General features: G+C 37.2%; 1 protein-coding gene across 1 annotated transcript in view; it reads left to right on the forward strand.

Annotated features, from left to right (window-relative positions):
* Positions 1–3,977: 3,977 nt before the first annotated feature.
* The window catches only part of SGCD (sarcoglycan delta), a 640,365-nt gene continuing 626,267 nt past the window's right edge, over positions 3,978–18,075 (forward strand). Inside the window, exon 1 of the mRNA XM_017514183.2 lies at positions 3,978–4,141. The gene's annotated coding sequence lies outside the window, so the exon portion shown is untranslated. The remainder of the gene's footprint in view (positions 4,142–18,075) is intronic.

The raw sequence follows: 18,075 nt of genomic DNA on the forward strand, positions 1-18,075 counted from the left end.
CTCTCACATTTTATTTTGCCATGTAATAACATTAACCTTTTTATAGTTTCCAAGGATTTCAAACAAGCTAATTTCTGAAGCTGTGCCCTCTGAACCTAGTGTCCTTTACTGTGCTGTGTAGCATCTTGTTAATAGATGACGGAATTTAATGAATACTTTTTTGTTTCTTGATCAAAGGAGGGAAATAAAGCAGAAAGAGGTGCGTGTTGGGTGGGAGGTGGGGAGCAAAGTAAGGAAATGAGAGTAAGTTTTTCCCAAGAAAACGAAGAATTATAGAACTGTCTCTATCAAGCAGAAATTGGGATATTTATGTCAGTACACCCTATATCACTACTTGAGAGAATCAACAAATGTGTAGGAATTTGTCATGTCTACCCACATCTGGGCAAAGTTAGGAAACTACAAAAGATAAAGAAAAACTGCTGGAACAAAGTCTTCATTAAGGTAGGAATAAAGTCGCTATTATCGTCTACCATATCCCCAGTCTTTAACAAAGTGCACGGCAAATATTATGTATTCCATAAACATTTGCTTTGTAAATGTGCTTTGGATCATGTCCTTGGATGACTTAGAATGGATTGTGAGTAACTTTTCCCTGAAGCATTGTAACTATTTATTAGGTTGGGATGTAACTAAACCTGAAAGGTAGGTGACATATTTTTATGTTGTTACTACCTGAACATAGACGTTTCTTAATATCAGTTAGGAAAAGAGGAAAGAAAGATGCATTTGGATTGACTTGAGACTTGAATCCTCAAAGCAGTCAGCACAATTTCTTTAATAACTCCATCTATCATTGTGCTGAATTACAACATTGTTTGCTTCCAGAGTTGTGTCTCTTGGCTTCAGAATGCAGGAATAATTGTAGACTGTGGCTTGACATTCCAAAACTGGGGCCAAGATCATCCTCAAATTGCTGGGTACAGGAAAGCGGACAATAAATGAATCAGAAAGCATGACTTTCTCATGTTACAATATTCTGCCATCTGCCCTGGAATGTGGGGGCAGCTGGGGTAACTGCATACAACTGAGCCTGGAGTTGGTCCAGAAAAAGTTGTCCAGAGTCACTAAGGACTACAAAAGCAATGTCATATGATAAAAGATGGAAAGATTCAGACTGCAGTGGGGAATAAGATGAAGGTAGATAAATTTATGAAATGGCATGCAGAATGTAAGCCTGCGGCAGTAAAACTTTAAAAATAAAGAACAGTAAAAGTTTATTGAGCACTTACATTATGCACAGTAATGAATGATTTACCTATGACTTAATTTCATTTACATAAACATCCTATGTTTATGTAATGGAACCTGGTGGAACCAGAATGGAACCAGAACCACAACCACAGTAGTAAACCCCAAAGCCTAGTTCTTAAACACTGTACTGTGTTTCCTAGCCAATTTTAGACTACTCAGAATAAGGGAGGCTTTTATTATTTAAAAAAAGAAAATCATTTTTTGGGAGCTAAAGATCTTTGAAGGAATTTATGTTACCCCCATGAGGGGTAACATAAAATAAAAATGAGGGGTACTGGTTGGGCTCAGTGGCTCATGCCTATAACCCCAGCACTTTGAGAGTCCAAGGCAGGTGGATCAGCTGAGGTCATGTGTTTGAGAAAAGCCTGGCCAACATGGTAAAAATACAAAAATAGCCAGGCATGGTGGCAGGCAACTGTAATCCCAGCTACTCAGGAGGCTGAGGAAGAGAGAATTGCTTGAACCTGGGAGGTGAAGGTTGTGATGAGCTGAGATGTGCCACTGTACTCCAGCATCTGGAGTACCCCAGGGATAGGAAGGGATGACCCTAAAGAGACATGACAAATTCGTGATCAAATTAGATTTAGATCTAAAGTCTTTTGATGACTGTCAATACCTTTTCCCTAAACATATCTCTTTCCCACCCCCATTTTTTTTTTTTTTTTTTTTTTTTTTTCTAACCCTGGATTCCTTTATTTTTTTCTTTTTATAGTAAAGCAGGGACTGAGATTTGAGGGAATGACAAGAAATAATGGCATGGAAACAAAGGCAGAAAACCTGAAAAATACGTGATAAAAGTAACAATGAGATTTCAGTATTAGCCTCTAAGCAGAGTCATCCTAATACATGCCACACATACTCTAGATATTCCTAGAAATAGTTTTGGGGCTTTTGTTTGCTAGATTCACAAATATACCTAATATTCATCTTTTGCATCACACTCCAGACTATATCAATTCTTTTCCTAAGCCCAACACTAGAAGACATTCATCTAGTAAATATTTCATAGTTGTCAAAATTGCAGGAGATAGAATGCTTTGGGTTCAAACCAGGCTCAGCCACTTATCAGCTGAGTGGCCGTGAGAAGGTTTACTTAACCTTCCTGTCTGCTCATTCATTCATTCATTCAAAAATATTTATTGAGCTCCACCTTTGTGCTAAGCTCTCAGTGAAATGAAGGGCCTGAGACACAGCAGGATACCAGAGATAAAATTTCTTGCATGCATGGAGCTTACGTTTTACTGGGGGATGGCAGATCGTAAGCAGGTAGACGTGTAATATATCAAAAATACTTTTAAACCTAGAGAAATGGGAATGAGATTGGTGGTAAGAGTTTACAATTTTAAGTAATTTTACAAGGGTCCTCACTGGAAAGGTAACATTTGAGCAAAGACATGAAACAGTGAGGAGAAAAGTGCCAGGTAGAGGGAATGATGAGTTCAAAGGCCCCTAATAGAGTCAGAGGCGTGTTAGAGGGGCAGCATGGCTAGAGAGGAATAAATGAGGGGGGGAAGAGAAGAGTGGAAGATGAAGACGGTGGTAAGAGAGATGCAGCAAGCAACAAGCGGGATCATTTTGACCATTATCACAGTAGCTTTGATTTTGAGTGAGGTGGAATGTTTTGAGCAGGGGAGTGTCATTCTCTTACATGCGTCTGGTAGAGAGTGCCAGCCCTAGTCTGAGAGAGCCTGCTGTGCACCCTCGTTGATCTTTAATAATGTCTTGTACCAGCATGGTAGTAAAAGACGTGGTTAAAAAAAAAATAGTTGCTGGACTTATTCTGAAGATAGTGCCACCAGAATATGCTGATGAAATGGACAACATGAGGTATACATGCAAGACAGGCATCTAGGTTGACTTGGAGGATTTGGGCCTGACCAACTAGTTGAATGATATTGCCGTTAATTGAGAAGGCATAAACTGAGAAGAAGGAGGGCTTTAGTATTTTCCAGGCAGGAGCTGGTGATGGTGGCGATTAAATCAGACCTGAGTTGGATCATGTTATATCTGACATGTCGATTAGAATCCCAAGTAGAGTTGTTGAAGAGTCAGTTGACAGAAATTTAGAGTTCAGGGAAATATCTGGGCCTGGAGACAAATCTCAGAGTTGTCAGAATACAAGTGGTATCTCAAGCTGTGGACCTGGAAGATGTACCTGGTGAGAAAGTATGTATAGAGAAGAGGCTCAGGACTAAGCCCTGTAATGTCCTTATGTTGGAAATTGGGAGGTCGAAAAGATAAAACGGAGGTAGCCAAGATGGAGTGGCCAGTGGTAGTAGCAAAACTGATACCTTAAAAGTCAAATGAGGGAGGTATTCGAAGGGGGAGTGATGCACTGTCTCCTTGTCTTGCTTTTATGCCAGGCCAGTGTTAAACGCATTGTTTTTGTATACTAAATATTTGCTTGACACACAGATTTAACTATTCCACAGATTATGAATCATCATGGAAACTCACTTTTGCTCTCCCATCCTCAGTTTTCCTGTAAGTTAAATGAGCAAATTTGAATTGTTAAGTTGTAAACTACCTTCCAGCCTTGATATACTATGAATTTTTTTGGTATGATTCTTCAATTCAGTCAAGACTGAACCCATTCAGGCATTATGCAGTTTTATGACAAGCAGAATTTAAATTATCTTTTCTTTAGTCTCTCCAAGCCAAATGGCATTTAATTTAACTTTATTTTTGTTTATGGACATTTTCTGTGTCTTGTAATTTTGTAGACTTGGACGAAACCTCCATCCTCAGGGATTTGGAGAAGGCTCTACTGGAACCTGTGTGAAAGCTGAGACAACCATCCCTTTTGTGGTGGCCTGAGGAGATTTTCTTAATCCCAATGTTGCCCTGAAATTTATGTCCAGGATTCAAGAAGATTAGGACTGCTAAGGTAAGGGTTTGTGACTTTAATATATTATTTTCTAAGATAAATGTGATACTTTTAAACATATTATCCATATTCACAGTATTTCTCCTCACCCTTTCTCTGATCTTCTTTTTTTTCCTTTGTCTCTTAAAGGAAAAATCTTTTCTGTCCTTAAAATATCCCACCAGCTTATGAGATGTGTTACAACAGGTGAAGATACAGTGGTAGAAACCGAAGGAAGCCTGCATGGTCTCAATAATAAAGAGGAGGTCAGAGGGCAAAGACAAAGCACACAGAGAGGTTTGTGCAGGTGTCTCAGCTAGAAAAGAAAAGAGAAATGGGGGTAGACACTTAGGTGATAAAACTCAGGTAAAGAGATGAGTAAAGAGGTGGTGCTGTGTAATACACTGTTAATTTGTATTTTCAGTGTCCACAGGAGACTTTGACAAAATTTTGTAATTCCTTAAGGTCTTTAGGGGAGCTGTCTTTGTATTTATTTTGGATATATATCCATGCTGGAGCAGACTCTAAGTTGAAGTCAAATGGTTTCAATTATTTTTTCAAGTTCAAATGATAATTATCACAATAATGGTAATTAGACACTAATCAACAAAGCATGCATTTGCATGCATATACACACATCCTGATACATATACACAAACATATATGTATAAGTATACATAATTCATTGAGTGGTATCTATGTGTGCACATGTATATATGCATATATATATAGACAGAGTGTCAGGAAGGGAGGGACAGATGGAGAGAGGGGAGAGAGAAAATGCTTAGAAATGCCATTTGTGAAGTGTGTATTGTGAGTCAGGCATTGTGCTATGAGCTTTGAAAAACATATTATAAGCACAACTCAGAACAACCATCTGGAATAGGAATTTCTGTTCTGGAAAACCAAAGGGGAGATAAGTAAAAAGGGTTTCTAAGGTTGTGTAGCAAGAAAGGGTCAGGGGCCAGGCTCATCCCCAGACTTACCAGAGTTTAACTCTCTGCGCTCATCTACTGTAGAGAGTAGCAGGGTTGTATTCGCTATTGGTTAAAAGCACTGGGGAATAGATCATTTTACAGCTTAGAACCACATGGTGTGTTCAAGAGAAGCTGCAGGATGTGTGTGAAAATTTCATTGGTAACTTACTAGCTGCCCTATTAATCTCCTTCAAAAAAGAAAGAGAAAATAATTCTTCATAACCCAAAGGCTTCTGGGAACTGGGAGAACAATGTAGGTGAGGTGTGGCATTGGCTCCCTTCTCCGGGCACCATAGGTCATACGTCACGTGTGTGCAGGGTGGAAGTATGGAGCTGTTGCATATCACATTAGTTACAGCCACAGGCCTGCTGTCATTTTATTTCTGAATTTCTCGCTGCTAAAGTAAGTGTGGTGTATGCTCTTAGCTAGTCATGAATGGGCCTTCTTTTGAGGATGAAGCACTTTCTATCTAGTATTCCCAAATGCCAGTGAATAAATGAGCTGTGATGTTCACGTTGCTTGTGGAACTGCTAGAAGACTGCTGAGAGATGGCAGACAAGTAAGAGGGAGCATTTCAAACAAACCTCCTCCTCCTCTCGTCAGAATAACTTTTTAAAAAATAAAGTAGATAAATTATTTTGCTCTTTTTCACACGTTTAAGGAAGTTTAAGTGTGAAAACTTAGTAGGAATTCATTTTTCATTAAGATGGTTTCAAAGTCCAAATAGGTAATTAACCAATCATAAAATAAAAATGCAACAGAGTGTACCTTTATTGAGTCCTTGGACAAGTATAAACATTCTACATAATTGATATGTAGTTGTGGTACGGCTTCCCAATAATTCTTTTTTTTTTTTTTAAATGGAGTCTCACTGTGTAGCCCAGGCTGGAGTGCAATGGTGCAATCTCGGCTGACTGCAACCTACACCTCCTGGATTTAAGCGATTCTCCCGCCTCAGCCTTCCAGTAGGTGGGATTGCAGGCACCCACCACCATGCCTAGCTAATTTGTTTGTATTTGTTAGTAGAAATGGAATTTCATCATGTTGTCCAGGCTGGTCTCAAACTCCTGACTACAAGTGGTCTTATGCCTTGGCCTTCCAAAGTGTTGGGATTATAGGTGTGAGCCACTGTGCCCAGCCTTTCCATTCATTCTTGATCTATTGGAAAGGAAAACTAAAATGTTCTCTGCTTGTCCTCAAAAACCTAGAGAAGCTTAGGGATTTGGTTTGGGATTTTGATTACTGAATTTTTTGGCTTTAAGAGTATCAAACTTTAATTCGGAATGTCTGTGTTCTGTCAAGAATATTCACTTAGATGCCAAGTACTTACCACATAAATTTAGAAAAGTTTTAAAGTCTTGGCTATAAAAATGTTTCTGGTTTAGAGACCAATCAACCGTTGAGGGGAAAATAAAGCGCTCTCTGATTGTTGACAGAGGATGCAGGGAGAAGAATGCCGATTTGGCAGTGCATGTTCATCTTACGGCTCTGTTCAGCCATAATATATATAAGGATGTGCTTGTCCCTGTTCATAGACCAAAACCCAGATTCCAGGAAGAAGGAAATGAGGCAGTGTTGGTACTATCAATCTGCCTAATGCTTTCTGGCTCCCATGCTCTGGTGCATGGAAAAGATTTTTCAGATGTCTTTTCAAGTGAAGACACTATAAATTAGTGGCTATGGAACTAGTTAGAAAAGGCAAATCAGTGTTCCAATAAAGCTCCTGTATGAACATTAGAAAGGCCATCTAATTCTTCTAAGCCCATGTTCTTTAAAGTATGTTTCATAAGCCAAAAGCATCAGCATCATCTGAGCTTGTTAGACATTCAAATTCTTCGACCCTTTCCCAGACTTACTATTTGACTTTGCTAAGTCAAAACTTCTTGGAGTAAGGTCCAGAAATCTGTTTTTTAGTAAGCCATCTAGATAATTCCTATGCTTTGCCAAAAAAAAATTGTTTTTATTGTGCTTTGCCAAAATTTAAAAGCCACTGCTCAACTTGATTTCTGAAAAATAAAGGAGCTTATAAAAATTTGATGTCTAAAAACTAGGATGATTTAAGGCCTTAGTGTGTGTGTATTTGTGTATTTGTATGCATATATAGTGAACACATACATACATGCATATGCATATGACATCAAAAGGGAAAAAATGTTTTCAAAAAACCATAAGCAAAGTTACGGAGATTTTAATTACTGAATTTGAAATCTACAAAATGGAAAAATATATATATAACTAATTTAAAAACGAAAGTTAAAATAGCTATCATTATAAATAAATGGGTCCATAAAACAGAGTAAGCCAGAGGCTCATGCCTGTAATTCTACTGTTTTGAGAGGCCAAAATGAGAAGACTGCATGAGGTCTGGAGTTCAAGACAAGCCTGGGCAACATAGCAAGACCCTATCTCTACAGAAAATAAAGAAATTAGCCAGGCATTATGGCACATACCTGTAGTCCTAGATACTCAGGAGGCTAAGTGAAAGAGACAGCTTGAGTCCAGGAATTTGAGGTTATAGTGACATATGACTGTGCCACTGTACTCCAGACTGGGTGATATAATGAGACTCTGTCCTTATAAAAATAAATAATAAAACAGAATTGAGAGTTCTGAAATAGGTACATATATATACAATCAACTGGCTTTTAATAAAAGCACCACATTAATTCAAAAAAGATAGAAAAAAAATGCTTCAACAAATAGCATAAAACATCTGGTTATTTATGTAAAAAATAAAGATGTTACCTGTACCTCACACCATACACAAAAATCAGTTTGAGTCGGCGCACAGATTGAAGCATAAGTCCTTAAAACAATAACAACAGCAAAACCCAGAGATCTGGAAGAAAAGCTAGAATATCTTTGTAACTTCAGGAGGAAAAGTTTTTTTTAGAAAGCACACAAAAAGCACAAACCATAAGAAGAAATAAGTACTTTAAACCTCATGAAAATTGAAAGCATCTACTCATCAAAAAATATCACTGTGGGAAGTAAAAAACAGTTCCTCTTCAAAGTTTCCTTTCTTGTTTAAGAAAAATTCCTAAGTGTTAGAAATAATAGTTTGTTTTAAACACTTTCTTCAAAAGCCTTCTTGCCTTTTTGCTAGAAGCCCTATCCTGTGTAGCTGTTAGACTTGCTTACAGGCACATAGTACATCCTATGTCCTTGGACTTTAACCAAGATATTTGTGCCGGATGTGCTCACAGGCATGTCCTAGCTCACAGCCTATGTCCCTTCCTTATTTGCACTTCCTTTTTTTTTTTTTTTTTTTTTTTTTTTTTTTTTTTTTTTTTTTTTTTTTTTTTTTGCTCACCATTGATTTTACCTGTATAGAAAATCTTCAAGTTATTAGCCAATTGGGTTTTAGTTTAGATTGTGAGGTCCGGCTCCAGCCAATGGAGATCAGACACAGCAGTAAGGACAATCCCAAATACGTAAGAAATACATATGTCTGCTTTCTTTTGTTCATTGTAGTCCGTGGCAAGATTGCTAGTGGGAGTACCCTTTCTGCAGGCAGTAAAAAGAGTTGCTTTGCTGAGAGATCCTTTGTCCCAGGACTAATTTTTCTTTGCAACACCAAAAAGAAAAATTTTATACATAACCACCACCAAGAAAAAAAGGAGATGGACCACAGACTAGGAAATAATATTTGTAATATATATATTTAACATATATATGATGCACTTCATAAAACTAGATAAAATAGCCAATAAAGACAGCAATGGTCCTTAATTTGCATTTGTTGTCAAATGCAAATTAAAACCACAATGAGATACTTCTACATACTTATCAGAATGGCTAAAAATAAAAAGAATGAGAGCACCAAAAGTTAAAAGGTTGTGAAGTAACCACAGTTCTCATACATTACTGGTAGAATTGTATAATATTCCAATCACTTTGAAAACTAGTTTGGCAGTTTGTTATAAAATTGTCCAAGTATCTACTTTAAGACCTAGAAATTCCACTCCTAGGTATTTATCAAAGAGGATCAAAAACATTTTTATACACATTTTCTTAATAGCTTTAATTATAGTAACTCAATCATGAAAACTCAGACGTCTAACCAAAAAAATGGATAAACTTTTGTATATTAATAAAGTAAATGATCTGGCCTGGCTGTATGTCCTCATCCAAATCTCATCTTGAATTGTAATCCCCATGCATCAAGGGAGGAACCTGGTGGGAGGTGATTGGATCATGGAGGTGGTTTCCCCCATGCTGTTCTCCTAATAATGAGTGAATTCTCATGAGCTCTGACCGTTTAAAAATGTTTGGCATTTCCCCACTTGCTCTCTCTCTCTCTCGCCACCATGTAACATATGCCTTGTTTTCCCTTTGCCTTCTGCCATGATTGTAAGTTTCCTGAGGCCTTACCCAGAACTGTGAGTCCATTACATTTCTTTATAAATTACCCAGTCTCAGGTAGTTCTTTATAGCAATTTGAAAATGGACTGATATAGTAGAATACTATTCAACAATAAAAAGACTATCACACATAGTAACATGGACAAATCTTGAAAATAGTATGGTATAAGTTAAAGAAGCCTAATGCCCCCAAAAATGTATAATTTTATGTATATGAAATTAGAGAATAGTCAGAACTAATCTATGATGATAAAAATCAGATCAGTGCTTGCTTCTGAGAAATATGTATGAGGGAAATTTCTAGGGTGATGGAAATATACTGTGTCTTGATACGCATTCATCAAAACTGATTAAATGATATACATTAAGCATTTCACTGCATGTAAATTATATTTCAGTTTTAAAATCCATTATTTTTTTGTTAGGAACTGCCATTAATTCTGTATATTGTTCCAAGTGCTTTTCTTTAAATGCATAAACTCATTTGATCCTTGAAACAACTCTCTGGGATAGGTATCATTATTCCTAATGTATAGATGTAGAAACTGATACTGAGAAAAGTTAAGCAGCTTGCTCCAAATCATACAGCTTGGTCACAGAAGCTGAATTCAAGTGTCAGCCCATCTGACCCCAAGGCCTGGCTTAACCATTATGTTACTCATTTGGTGTAAGTGCCTAGGACCCCATCTTTTTAGTTTTAACTTTTATTTTAGGTTCAAGGGAACCTGTGAAGCTTTGTTATGCAGATAAACCACTGTCACAGGGGTTTGCTATACAGACTATGTCATCACCCAGTTATTAAGCCTAGTACTGTATAGTTATTTATTTATTTTTTTTTTTTTTGGTCCTCTCCCTCTCTCAACTCTCCACCTCCAAGTAGACCCCATTATATATTGTTCCCTTCATTGTGTTCATGAGTTCTCATCATTTAGGTCCCACTTATAAGTGAGAACATGAGGTATTTGGTTTTCCGTTCCTGTGTTGGTTTGCTAAGGATGATAGCCTCCAGCAGTATCCATGTTCCCACAGAAGACATGATATCATTCTTTTTAATGGCTGCGTAGTATTCCATTGTGGATATGTAGAACATTTTCTTTATCCAATCTGTCATTGATAGATGTTTAAGTTGATTCCTTGTCTTTGCTATTATGAATAGTGCTGCAGTGAACATTCATGCACATGTATCTTTATGGTAGAAAAATTTATATTCCTCTGGGTGTGTATTCAGTAATGAGATTGCTGGGTCAAATGGTAATTCTGCTTTTAGCTCTTTGAGGAATTACCATACTGCTTTTCACAACGGTTGAACTAATTTATACTTCCACCCATAGTGTATAAGCGTTCCCTTTTCTCTGCAACCTCACCAGCATCTGTTATTTTTTTTATTTTTTTATTTTTTAGTAATAGCCATTCTGACTGGTGTGAGATGGTATCTCATTGTGGTTTTGATTGGCATTTCTCTAATAATCACTGATACTGAACTTTTTTTCATATACTTTTTGGCCACATGTGTGTCTTCTTTTGAAGTGTTTATGTCCTTTGCCTCCTTTTTAATGGGGTTGCTTGTTTTTTTCTTGTAAATTTAAGTTCCTTGTAGATGCTAGATATTAGACCTTTGTCATATGCATAGTTTGTAGATATTTTCTCCCATTCTGTAGGTGGTTTATTCTGTTGAAAGTTATTTTTTATTTTTATTTTTATTTTTTTGCTGTGTGGAAGCTTAGTTTTAATTAGATCCCACTTGTCAATTTTTGCTTTTGTTGTGATTGCTTTTGGTGTCTTTGTCATGAAATCTTTGCGCATTCCCGTGTCCACGATGGTATTGCCTAGGCTGTATGACTCTATTGTTATTCCAGGCCAGGTATGAGGAAATAGTCTCTTGAAAAGGCTTCCAGAATGGCCCGTTAGGGACAGTGGTTGTTAAATAAATGCATTTTGTATTTTTCTAATAGTTATGGGGAGATAAAAGTTAATAGTAAATATTACTCCTGCCCTCAAGGCTCATTGCTTTAAAGTGCCCTGATACAAGTGTGTTTTCTCAGGGTGAACCTTCTGGATCATGGACCATAATATAAATACTAGAGCCAGAAACCGTGTAATATGCAGTTTAGAAAACCCTATAGGATGACTGGCATAGGCAATGTCATTTAATAAAGAGCTCTGGAGTGAGACTGCCTTGGCTCAAGTTCAGGCGCTTCTGCTTTCTGGGTTTATAACCAATGACAAGTCACTCGGCTACTCCAGAGCTCAGTTTCTCCATTCTTAGCATGAGGATGATTCTCATACCTACCTAATGGGAAGTGAGGATTAAATAAATTTATGCTAATAAAAATCCAGTATGTAATGGTTCCTTATAAGCCCTCTATAAATGTTAGGCTGCTATTTTGGGTTTTAGAGACTATATGAACAATTACATTTCTAAGCATTAGAATAATCTAATTCCCTGTTATATGTGGCAGCCCTGAGTCCCTATGTATATCTATGTATTTACTTAATTTTAGTTGAAAGCAAAATACCGTTATTTTTAAAAAACGTTATCAGTGTTTTATTATAAGAATTTGCAACCTCTGAATGAAGTGGGCCCTGCTGCCCAACAGAAAAAAAAAAGGCATTTAATTACTATATAGGAAATTGCGTTGAGGAAAAATTGTCATTAAATGTAATTGTTATGCCTTATCCATCCAGAATGATTGAAAAGAGCCTGAAACTATTTAGCATGTTTAACAGATATCAGCAAGGTTAATTGTTTGGGAACATTGAAGAGCTGAATTCCTCAGTACACCTCCACAATTTGTATTAGTGTCATATTATTTTCTTCATGACTTCAGCATCAGTCTTTATTCACCAATACCTTTTAAAGTCTTGATTTCCATAGTACAATTTAAAAGCCAGAAAAGTTGCAAATATGTGCAAGCTAACAGTGCTTTTCCTATAAGGAAAATTAATTAGTCTATTATCAGCTTGCTTTGTAAGTAGGAAATCTCTATATACCTCCAAGTAATGTCAAAGGGAAATTAAAAGCTGCTTTTGTGGGTAGGTTTTGTTATTGTTTCTCATAGTCATCACTGAGGGTGGGGAAACGGGTGACTTGGAAGAATAATTTTTCAGGTGCTGTCATGTGTACCCTGGAGGGTGTGTGTGTGTGTGTGTGTGTGTGTGTGTGTGTGTGTGTACACAATTTTCTTCTCTGGGATCTTTCTTATCAATGAATCTTATTCTGGTTTTGTAGAAGTCCTAATGTTCATGTTGATCACTTTTGTACTTGTCTGTTTTCTTTGGATGTGGAAATGATGGTTTTCATATTTTCTTTGCCTCACAGCACAGCAGCGGCGCTCTGGCTAACTTAGCAAGTCTTATGATGGCCCTTCTCTTACAACTTTCTTCAGCCCTCACTGAATTTCTCTGGAAATTCGTCATGCATTGAAATTTTGTCTCAGATAATAAATATCTTCATAAATATCTCAGTGTCAAACAGGGAGAGGATCAGAAGAACAGAATCGCGGTTTCTTGTGAAAAGAAAAGAATCTGGCTGGATAATCCAGAATGTCTACAGCTGGTCTACAGCTTTCTTTCTACGGCTGGTTTTATTTCTTTATTCTGCCAATATATACTGAGTGCCTGTTGAGTCAGGAGTTACACTGAGCTTGGCCACTTGATACCAATATGAAACCTATCCTCTCTTTGGGATCTCAGTTTCCTCCAATGTAAAATGAGTGTTTGTATCAAATAAGCCCAGAGCTCAGCAAATACGACAGTATCTAGGCTTATCTATTTCAATTTCAAGTGGATTAGTAATTAATGTGGCTACAGCAGAGCTCTTTGACATGTGTGACAACTATCTGTAATTGTCATCTCTAATAGGGAATATGAAGGTCCAAACAGACTGAGCTAAAGACATTTTATATATATTCTATATATAAATAGACATATATATATATATATATATATATATATATGGACTTTTTGCTGAATTTTAGCCTTTACTCTCTTCAATAAGACTTGGAAATGCTGTTCAGAATGTCTCATTTGAAATATAATCTCATTTTTTCACCTATATATTCCAGAGATGTTCTGTTCTTTTCTTTCTACTTCCAACAATAGTTCTTACAAAGTTATCCTCATTTTATGGATGAGGAAACTAAGGAAAGAGAGGTCAAGTGGTTTTCTTGAAACCAACCTGGTGGAATAAAAATCTCTCATCTGATCTTTGCGTTGGGCCCTTAAAATGCAAGTAATGGGCCCAATTCTATTCCCAGATTCTTTTGGTCCTGCCCAACTAAAGGATACTTTCTTTAATGTTCTTTGATTCTGCTTCTGATTCTCATAGCAGCAGTATGTGGTTTTTGCCTTTATTTTTTTTGTTTCTAATTCAAATAGCTACCATTTTAGGAATAGTCTCTTTCTGACAGTTACTGAAAAAAAGATCTGTGTTTTTCCCCTTGAGCATTATGTTTTGCAGTCTGTTTGTTTACTTGGGTTGAATTTTACCCAAGGCCTTTGAAACTTAACAGAATCTCAGTTGCTGCTGCATTCAAAATCTTGTACAGATTTAGGTCTTATTTGCTGGGTGAAAACACGCACACACACACACACACACACACACACACACACACAGTTTTTCTGTCTCTCTTCAGCACGAGAAATGATCATTTTTAACTTTTTCTGCAGTTTTAAATATATTGTTTTCATAACTTTGCAGATAAAACATAGGTTAAAAATCTCTCCACTAAAAATTCACATCTTACAAAAAGACCTTTATTTTTTCTGCAACTTGTTTATCCTTCCCCTTTGCTTTGCTGCTAAACCCACCCCGTCTTGGCCATTTCTTTTCATGAGACTTTTTCACATGTTTACACCAGCATTTTCCTCATATTTAGCCTGGATTGAAGAGTCAGTCTATGCCCATCTCATATATTTGTTATGAAGATCAAAGTGGCAAAAATGCATAAATGCTTTGAAAACTATAGCGCTCTGCCGCTGCCTGAAGGACTAACGCGCTTCACATGCAATGCACAATCTTCCCATTCCACTGGCCTTTTGTGTCATGTTTTTACTTGTTCCCTTCACCTCCCTTCCCCTAGTCTTCCCACCAGCTGCGGTGAATGTCTTCATTTGTTAGAAATATGCCATGTCCTTACATATCACCTCTCTTTTGCATTTGCTGGTTTTTTTGTTTTGTTTTGTTTTTCGTTTTTTTGTCTGTAATGCCCACACCAACAGGAACAAATCTGGAAAACTCCTCCCCTTTTAAGTTCCAGTTCACTGGAGGCCGTCTGGATTCATCTGAGCTATAAGTTACATGTTCCCCGTTGACTCCATTGCAATTTTGCAAACCTGTATTGTACTTCTTACTGCAAAGAGCGTTCATTGTAATTGTATTTAAAAGTCAATCTCCTTCAATGAAATTCAAACTCTTCAAGTTAACAATTCTTGTTTTTATGAACATATCTTCTGGTTCCCAACTCTGCCTAGCATATAGTAGGTACTCAATAGATATGAATGGGTGGATAAATATATTGCAGAATGGATTTACTTTTAAAATAGGTCATTTTCTCATGACTTATTGGTTCTGTTTGAATTTTATTTTTTAACTTTTGATTGTTTTTGGTTTAGGGTTTTACTTGCTGTCCTAGTTTTACAACTGTGTAATATAATTTAGATGTCTTGTATTCATATTTTCCTCCTTCCCACTATGAACATTCTTACTACCTTTCTTTATAATACAGCACTAGGATCTTCTGCCTTTATGGAAGCCTTCACCTCTCTCACTAGGCCAGGGATATAAGACACCTGGCACATGTGCTACTTACCCCTCTTCCCGGTGGCCTTCGAGACATCACTAATTAACTCTAGCTTAGGAGCTGTAGAATCCTTCTAACAAACACATCACTCCAGACAGTACTTGGTACCAGCATAGAAACTGAAACCTCTCTGCTATTTCTGGATTAGGAGATTTTCTGTCCAGCTTCCAGTTACTTTTTCCTTGTCTCCTATGCATAAATCGTGCTTGAGAGACCGTGAGTCTTATATTAGAATTTTGAGAAAGTTTAGCAAGCTACCAGACGTAATCTATTAGACTTCAGAAGCCAAGAAGCATTTCTGAAACGTGTTGCTACACATGGAACATCTGTGGAACTGTTTCCATACTTTGACTTTTTTTTGTATAAATAAATGTTCATGTCCCTGGAGATTTTTCGGGTTTTAATACGCTTCTTTAAGAGACCATTTTTAATATATTTTAGATTCCCGAAGGTTCATTTTCAGGATCTGGACTTCCTAATTGAGTTCACTGACTGGTGTTGTCTTATCTAGAAATAACATTTTTGATGTCATTATTGGTAGTCTAACAAAAATGTAAGACATTCTGATAGACAATTGATTCATGAGTATATTAAAGCTGATAAAAACTCCCTTCCTCAGAAATAGAAATATAGTCTGTTTATCTAGTTACTACCTGTCTGACATTTTTCTCCCATCACATTACCTTCAATATGTGTTTTCATTATTTGTTTATTTATATTTTAGGATTGGATTTTGCTCTGTTGCCCAGGCTAGGATGCCTTGGTGCAAATGCAGCTCACTTCAGCCTTCGCCTCTTGGGCTCCAGTAATTCTCTCGCCTCAGCTTCCCAAGTACCTGGGACTACAGGCGCACGCCATCATACCTGGTTAATTTTTAAATTTTTTGTAGAGACAGGGTCTTGCCGGGTTGCCAAAGCTGTTCTTGAGCTCCTGCCCACAAGCAGCCTCCTATCTTGGCCTCCCAAAATGCTGAGATTTTAGGCGTGAGTCACTATGCCAGCCTCAATCAGGCTTTAGAATGAAAATATGTGTTTTTTTCTCAGAGATAGATGACCACAAGTAAACGCACATGGTCCGTATAGAATTCCAGGATGTGTTTGGATCCACTTAAGTGCATTCATGGATCAACAGTTACGAATCCTTTCTGTAGTGATATAGAGGGCATTGTGACCCTCAATTGTTTATGATTTTAATCTCATTCTTCTTTAGGAGATAATGTGCACACATAAAGACAGACCCAGGTTCCATATAAGCAAGTGTGTGACCTAAAACAGAGATTTTAAACATAGGGAACAACCAGAAAAGACCTTTGACATTTAATGATATTCAAATCATTGATATCTGGGATTTTACTGAAAGCTATAGGATTGAACTCAAGCAAAGTTACTACCTCCTTCTGTGCAGTTAATGGTTAAACCCTAAGTGGCAAAAAGAATGGGAGGGGAATAAACAGTAGATTTGATTTTAAAACATCTTTGGAAGACATATAGAATAAAATATAATTTTGTATTATATAAAACATAGCTCAGTAAAGAAATCAGGAACCTACTCAATGAAAGGTCTTAAAATTGGGAACTATGACAAAGTGAGGGCAGGAGGGAGGAAAGAAGCAGAAGTTGAATGTTGGCTTGTGGTATTCAGGGTGGTTCTCACTTTTCACCATTGCTACTCATTACCAGAGATGATAGAAGCATTTTATCCCCAGGACAAAATTGGAGGGCTCTTTTCTAAAGACACTGAGTGTATTTCTCAAGGGGGTAGTTAGAGCTGTTCAGTGGGATGGGTGACCAAGTCAGGTCTTTACCTTATGCCCTGGGAGGCATCCCAAGCCGGCATAGTTTCCCGCTTGCTTATCCTTGAGGAAAGCCAGCCAGTGCTGCCGCCCCACTGTGCTCATGAAGACACAGTCTTGTGGGAAAACAGACCTGCATATAGAAGTGTCATGTATTGTGCACATTTCACTTAATTCAACGACGTACAATGGAATATAGAGAACATGTAGAAAAATAATTTAAGTATTTCTCATTCTACTCAGTGGGAACAACTTCCAGATGGCCAGCCAAATGGGAGGCATAAATTTGCTAATTTAGTAGGTCTCGGTTTCTTCATGCTTTTCATAGCATGACCATCTCACTCTATCAAATAAGATTCAACTATTTAAAATGTGTTTAGAATTATACTAGATTAATAATACGTGAAGTATTTCTTGTGGTGTTTAACTTGATTTCTTCCCTAGAGAAATGTTTTTGTGTTATATTGTGAAATACTGGACATTTTTTCTAGTGACTTTCCCAGGGTCATTTTGACTACATATGAATTTTGCCTCAAATATCAGTGGGGGCAGCAGCACTACTAGTTCAGTGGTAGAACTGTCACCTGCCAAATATCTGTGATTCTGTCACCTAACTCGAATGCAAGATGACTTCATTATAGCACAGTGGAGAAAATTTTACCAGCTACAACAAAATAGTTAACTCATTTTTCCCATTCATTTTTATACTCAACTTTCTTGAGATATTATTAATATACAACAAAATCACAAATTTTAAATGTGGGAACTGAATTGTGACAAATTTATACACTCATGGAACCACTGCCCCAATTGAGATGTAGCATATTTCTCTCATCATAAAGTTCATTCAGTCCTGATATTTTTCTCTTCCATTGAGGCAACGAATGATCTGTCTTTTAAAACTTCACATACATGGATCTAGGCACAGTGGCCCATGCCTGTAATCCCAACACTTTGGGAGGCAGAAGAGGGCAGATCACTTGAGGCTAGGAGTTCGAGACCAGCCTGGCCAACATGGT

Source organism: Cebus imitator, unplaced genomic scaffold (assembly GCF_001604975.1).
Source record: "Cebus imitator isolate Cc_AM_T3 unplaced genomic scaffold, Cebus_imitator-1.0 Scaffold519, whole genome shotgun sequence".
Lineage (NCBI taxonomy): Eukaryota > Metazoa > Chordata > Mammalia > Primates > Cebidae > Cebus > Cebus imitator.